Source organism: Oncorhynchus mykiss, chromosome 12 (assembly GCF_013265735.2).
Source record: "Oncorhynchus mykiss isolate Arlee chromosome 12, USDA_OmykA_1.1, whole genome shotgun sequence".
Classification (NCBI taxonomy): Eukaryota; Metazoa; Chordata; class Actinopteri; order Salmoniformes; family Salmonidae; genus Oncorhynchus; species Oncorhynchus mykiss.
In genome coordinates, this window is record NC_048576.1 from 17,034,739 (window position 1) to 17,042,045 (window position 7,307).

A 7,307-nucleotide genomic window follows, 5' to 3' on the forward strand; every position below is an offset into this window, starting at 1 on the left:
CTCTTTCTCTGTCTCTCTATCACTCTCTCTGAGGCCCTGCCAATCAGCCATTAATGGATGAGAGAAGAGAAGAGAAGTGATGGAGGAAGGGAAGAGAGGGATGGAAAGAGGGAAGGACAGAGATAGAGGAGAGGGAGAGAGGGGAAGAATAGAGAGGAAAGAGGGAGGGAAGGACAGAGAGAGAGAGAGGGAACAAAGGGAAAGAGGAGAGAGACCAAGGGAGGGAAGCGGAAGAGGAGAGTGATGGAGAGAGATAGGGGGACAGGAAGAAGGGGGGCGGCAATCAATAGTATGACTCACTGTTTCTGCGCTGGCTACTTCCTAACAGTATTCATTAAATACAAACCTAATCATTCTGCCTTGATTATCACACACAGCAGAGAGCTCTCTCTTCATCCAGACTCTTCATAAATAACACCAGTCATCCTGTCTGAGAGAGGAAGGGAAGGAAGGAAGGAAGGAAGGAAGGAAGGAAGGAAGGAAGGAAGTGAAGGAAGGAAGGATGGAAGGGAGTGAAGGAAGGAAGGAAGTAAGCAAGGAAGGACGGAAGGGAGTGAAGGAAGGAAGGAAGGAAGGAAGGAAGGAAGGAAGGAAGGAAGGAATTTCTATGTTTTGAAACAGGCCTGTGTTACTTGTGATTACATGTGTTAGGTGCAGCGGGGTGTAGAAACTGTCTGGAGGCACCTGGTTCCCTAGAGGCCAAGATACAAATAAACACACACAGAGACAGAGATACACACGCAGATACAGACATTCAGAGTTCGAACAGGCAGTGTTCTCCTATGGGACGGCTGCTCCCCACTGTCTGTATAGTATTTATTACCTTAAACTCCCAGAGGAAAACAGCTACTGTTTACCCTGCACACAAACACACCACTAACAAGAAATTAATAGGCGAATACACACACAGTCCCTACTAAGCATGCACGCAGGAACGCAAACGATGCAAACCAATACTGTGACCGATAAGAAGTACACAATATATACAAAAGTATGTGGACACCCCTTCAAATTAGTGGATTCAGCTATTTCAGACTCACACATTGCTGACAGGTGTATAAAATTGAGCACACAGCCAGGCAATCTCCATAGACAAAAACACTGGCAGTAGAATGGCCTTACTGAAGAGCTCAGTGACTTTCAACGTGGCACTGTCATAGGATGACACCTTTCCAACAAGTTAGTTGGTGAGATTTCTGCCCTGCTAGAGCTGCCCAGGTCAACTGTAAGTGCTGTAATTGTGAAGTGGAAACATCTAGGAGCAACAACGACTCAGCCGCGAAGTGGTAGGCCACACAAGCTCACAGAACGGGACCGCCGAGTGCTGAAGCACTTAAAAATCGTCTGTCCTCGGTTGCAACATTCACTACCGAGTTCCAAACTGTCTCTGGAAGCAACGTCGGCACAAGAACTGTTCGTCGTGAGCTTAATGAAATGGGTTTCAGTGTCCGAGCTGCCGCACACAAGCCTAAGATCACCATGCGGAATGCCAAACGTCGGCTGGAGTGATGTAAAGCTCGCTGCCATTGGACTCTGGAGCAGTGGAAACGCGTTCTCTGGAGTGATGAATCACTCCTCACCGTCTGGCAGTCTGACGGACAAATCTGGGTTTGCCGGATGCCAGGAGAACGCTACCTTCCCCAATGCATAGTGCAAACTGTAAAGTTTGGTGAAGGAGGAGTAATGGTCTGGGGCTAGGCCCCTTAGTTCCAGTGAAGGGAAATCTTAACACTACAGCATACAATGACATTCTAGACGATTCTGTGCTTCTGACTTTGTGGCAACAGTTTGGGGAAGGTCCTTTCCTGTTTCAGCATGACAATGCCCCCGTGTACAAAGTGAGGTCCATTCAGAAATGGTTGGTTGAGATCGGTGTGGAAGAACTTGAATGGCCTGCACAGAGCCCTGACCTCAACCCCATCGAACACCTTTGGGATGAATTGGAAAGCCAGGCCTACAATCGCCCAACATCGCTGCCCGACCCCACTAATGCTCTTGTGGCTGAAAGGAAGCCCCGGTAGCAATGTTCCAACATCTAATGGAAAGCCCTCCCAGAAGAGTGGAGGCTGTTATAGCAGCAAAGGGGGGACCAACTCCATATTAATGCCCATGATTTTGGATTGAGATGTTTGACGAGCAGGTGTCCACATACTTTTGGTAATTTTAGTGTAATACAGTGGACATCTAAGCTAACAGGCCTATGCATGCAATGCCCTGATGCATTCAGTACTCAAATCTCTGACAGCGTGAGGTGGACAATTATTGTTTTAGGAAAGTAAAAACCAATCAAACAATAGGCTATATTTTTTAGCATATATGCTACTGATCGAAACACAAGGAATAGTGTTTTTGTAATTAGTTATAGGCTCTTTGAAAGGACATGGAAATGTGTATCTTCTGAAAAGGTAAGAAACAGTCTAGCTGCTTTAGTGTGTAGGCCGTTGTCCATGGAGCTCCGCAGAGATTTCGCGCCAACCTGTCACTTCTTGGTCAAAAGCATTGGAACTTTTATGTTTTTTTGGGGTATAGCGTGATGTAAGCAGAATTCAATATAATTTCAATGCAATAACTCAAATGACGCACCTGGGTATATAGCTACATATCGGTATGTTTCATCATAGAAATAGATACGTTCTATTATGGTTATGGCTGGGACAATGCTGAGGGAAAAACAAAAAAACTCTACAGACAATGTCTTCATCGAACAACACTGTTTCACGATACATCAGTAACATGGTGGGAGATGTTTTGGAACAATTACTGCTTTGTATATGTAACAGTATAGCTTTCATCCGTCCCCCTCGCCCCGAACCGGGCTCCTCTGCACACAGACAACAGCCACCCACGAAGCATCGTTACCCATCGCGCCACAAAAGCCACGGCCCTTGCAGAGCAAGGTGAACAACTACTTCAGGTCTCAGAGTGAGTGAGGTCACCCGATTGAAACGCTATTAGCGCGCACCACCGTTTACTAGCTAGCCATTTCACATCGGTTACACATACAAGCCAGTAAATTTTATGCGTTACAGCTGGATGAGTCAACAGACATGGCGGGCCTGGCACAGCTCCTGGTATATGCCTGTTACTTTTATGGGGAGTCAATTAAGGAAGACCTCCTCTTCTGCAAACCACTGGAAACCAGGACAACAGGAGAGGATATTTTTAAAGTACTGGACAGCTTTGTGACACGAAATGGACTTTGGTGGTCAAAATGTGTTGGTATCTGTACTGATGGTGCAAAAGCCATGACAGGGAGACAGTGGAGAGGTAAGCAAGCAGTTGCTCCCGATGCCATTTGGGTACACTGCAGCACTCACCGAGAGGCTCTTGCTGCCAAGGGAATGCCTGACAGCTTGAAAGATGTTTTAGACACTACAGTGAAAATGGTTCACTTTGTTAAAGCAAGGCCCCTGAACTCTCGTGTATTTTCTGCATTATGCAATGATTTGGACAGCGACCATGTAACGCTGGCTATCAAGGGGCAAAGTATTGCAAATTCTTTTGAATAGAGAGACAAGCTTAAAGTTTTATTTACTGACCATCATTTTCACTTGTCTGACTGCTTGCATGATGACGAGTTTCTCACACAACTGGCCTACCTGGGTGATGTTTTTCTAGTCTGAATGATCTGAATCTAGGATTACAGGGACTCTCCGCAATTATATTCAATGTTCCGGGACAAAATTGAGGCTCGCCTGGATTAAGAAGTTGGAGATCTTTGTTTGCATTAACAAGGACAACACACAGGTCTTTCCATCATTGTATGATTTTTTTGTGTGCAAATGAACTCAAGCTTACGGACAATGTCAAATGTGATATAGCGAAGCACCTGAGTCAGCTGGGGACGCAATTATGCAGGTACTTTCCCGAAACGGACGACACAAACACCTGGATTCGTTATCCCTTTCTCCAGTCCACTTACCGATATCTGAACAAGAGAGCCTCATCGGAATTGCAACAAACGGTTCTGTGAAAATGTAATTTAATTAGAAGCCACTGCCAGGTTTCTGAATTTGGCTGTGCTCAGAGTATTCTGCCTTGGCAAATCGTGCTGTTAAGACACTGATGTCCTTTGCAACCACGTACCTATGTGAGAGTGGATTCTTGGCCTTCACTAGCATGAAAACTAAATACAGACCTTGTGTGGAAAATGATTTAAGACTGAGACTCTCTCCAATACAACCCAACAATGTAGAGTTATGTACATCCTTTCAAGCTCACCCTTATCATTAACCTGTGATGAGTTATTCACCATTTTTGATGAACAAATAAGATTTTATATGTAAGATGGCTAAATAAAGAGCAAAATGAATGATTATTATTCTATTATTATTTGTGCCCTGGTCCTATAAGACCTCTTTGTCACTTTCCACGAGCCGGGTTGTGACAAAAACTCACTCATTCTTATGTTTAATAAATGTATTGTATAGTGTGTGTGTGTGTGTGGCAGGCTTACAATGATGGCAAAAAACAACATTTTAGAATGCACTGAGCCTGGTGTTAGAGGGGGTACACAGCTGGAGGTTGAATGTTTGAAGGGGTACGGGACTATAAAAAGTTTTGGAACCACTGGCTTAATTGATTGCGTGGGTCGAATTTGATTGACAGAAGTGTAGTGTGCCGTATCACAATGTGTTGCTGATCTCATGAGCAACATGATGTTCTATGTTTGAAGCAGCCTATAGGCCTATTTATTTGGCTGGTCAGATGTGCATGGCTTCATCTCACTGTAGTAGGCTGTAGGCCAGGGCTTTTCAACTCTTACCGTACGAGGTCCAGAGTCTACTTGTTTTCTTTTCTCCCTGTTAATTCATTTAGGGGCGGCAGGTAGCCTAGTGGTTAGCACATTGGACTTATAACTGAAAGGTTGCAAGATTGAATCCCTGAGCTGACAAGGTAAAAAATATGTTGTTCTGCCCCTGAACAAGGCAATTAACCCACCGTTCCATGGCTGTCATTGAAAATTAGAATTTGTTCTTAACTGACTTGCCTAGTTAAATACAAAAATACAAAATTGCACCCACCTGGTGTCCCAGGTCTAAATCAGACCACAGTGGAGTAAAAAGTACCCAACAATCATACTTGAGTAAAAGTAAAGATCCCTTAATAGAAAATGACTCAAGTAAAAGGCACCAAGTAAAAGTATTTGGTTTAAAATATACCTAAGTATCAAAAAGAAATGTAATTACTAAAATACACTTAAGTATCAAAAGTATAAATAATTTCAAATTTGTTATCTTAAGCAAACCAGACGCCAACATTTTCTTGTTTTTTTAAATGACTCCAACATTCAGACATCATTTACAAGCGAAGCATGTGTGTTTAGTAAGTCCTCCAGATCAGAGGCAGTAGGGACGACCAGGGATGTTCTATTGATAAGTGCGTGAATTGAACAATTTCCCTGTCCTTTTGGGTGTCAAGGAAAATGTAGGAGTAAAAAGTACTATATTTTCTGAAGGAATGTAGTGAAGTAAAAGTAAAAGTAGTCAAAAATATAAAAAATTGTAAAGTACAGATACCCCAAAAAACGACTTAAGAAGTACTTTCAAGTATTTTTACTTAAGTACTTTACACCACTGTCAGACCATGATTAGAGAGAAATAATGAAAAATGCAGTGGAAATGGTTTTGAGGTCCTGAGTTGAGTTTAGGGCTGTAGGCTATGTTTTGGTTATTTCGATTTTCATTTGCCTTTTGTTTACTGCGTTTGTTTACTGTTTAAGTAACTCACCTAAATATAGATTGTGTCATGCTTTTATAAATCTGATATTTTGTTAACTGTTTAAGTAACTAACCTAAATATAGATTGTGTCATGCCTTTATAAATCTGATATTTTGTTAACTGTTTAAGTAACTAACCTAAATATAGATTGTGTCATGCCTTTATAAATCTGTTATTTTGTTTACTGGGCCTACTTGCCTACCTGGGACCGTGGTGTGTTGGCGTTCATTTGTTCCATTCGCAGTTGTCAGTATTCTAAGCCAAACTGTTATTCACAATTTTTGTTTGCATGTATGATTAACTAGGCAACTACTTTCAGCTTTTAGTTGGCATTATTTTGGTTAGACAGCTGTGTGTATGCCTACATTCACATAGGCTGTTTGTAATAGGTGAATATCTCTTGTAGCCTACATTCATTACCAAAACGGCCTTGCTTTAGTGTGCAGAGCGCTGTCCATTGTGTTGATAAACTGCAGCGGATTGGCACGAAATCTGTAGCCTACCTGGCACTTCAAAAGCACTCAAAGATCTCAGAGTCTAGGCATTTGAACGTCATGTGTATTGTGATATAAGTAGAATTCAATATAATTCAATATAATCTCCCCCCCCCCCCCCCCAACACACACACACACAAATAGATTTGCCCCCTCGCCGGTTTCAAATGGGCCCTTAGTCACCTTTTCCTGGCGCCGGGTCTGACATTCTGATCTGTTCAATCAGCCTTATTCATTGATATGGTGTATACCTCCACAATACTAGTTTGATACACATCGTGGGGATTAAGCAGTGTATACGCAATGTCCAATGAAAAAATACGTGGCGTATACATGCGTATAACCTCCACTACACCACTGCATATGGCCTCCGCTCTCGAGCTGCTCGCTGTAGAAAACCAAACGCCAAGTCAAGATTCTAACACTCACCAGCAATGTGATGGAAACTCCTCACTGCATTCTTCCAATGCGCTGTTGGATTTCCTGGAATTTGTCCAAATACACAGTTTATTGGCTAAGAAATTTCTTAACTATAACCAATGACACCTAAATAAAACGTCAGGTTATAATTTAGCAAGCTAACCCAGCAAATTTGCAAATAATTATGCATCCATCCACGTCTTTTGCTCCAATAGCGGCACTGCCGTCAACGCATTGAGTGTCCCTTTACTGTCTGCCTGACCACGACTGGCACCAGAAAGAAGACTATCTATCCCAAGACCTCTACATGAAGTTCCTTTGACATAGACTATTTGTCCGGCTTTTCTAGTCTGAATGCCATTCCATTTATTTGGATGTCTGCCTGCTGTATCCCCTTTGAGAATAAAGCGGACTGCTTATGTTCCTCCCGGCTCACTCTACCGTTCATTGACAGCCAAAACAAAGTCATGTGCAACATTATCCTTCTATTGGAAAATGACGTAGCAAATTACCAGGTCGTGGTTGTATGCTACATGTTACGTTGCTAAAGCATTGGCAATCCTAATCATACAGTATGTTCGACTTCATATACATGTCCTGTACTGTCAGCTAGACAGAAAGCGCCCCCCAGTGGCTACAGATTAATCACAGACCTGAACGGTACCTCTACAA

The 7,307-nt window shown here is 42.8% G+C and overlaps 1 protein-coding gene across 1 annotated transcript in view; it reads right to left on the bottom strand.

Annotated features, from left to right (window-relative positions):
• The window catches only part of LOC110537074 (membrane-associated phosphatidylinositol transfer protein 2), a 101,479-nt gene extending 94,312 nt beyond the window's left edge, over window positions 1–7,167 (bottom strand). The window contains exon 1 of the mRNA XM_036937060.1: window positions 6,645–7,167. The gene's annotated coding sequence lies outside the window, so the exon portion shown is untranslated. The remainder of the gene's footprint in view (window positions 1–6,644) is intronic.
• Between the last annotated feature and the right edge of the window lie 140 nt (window positions 7,168–7,307).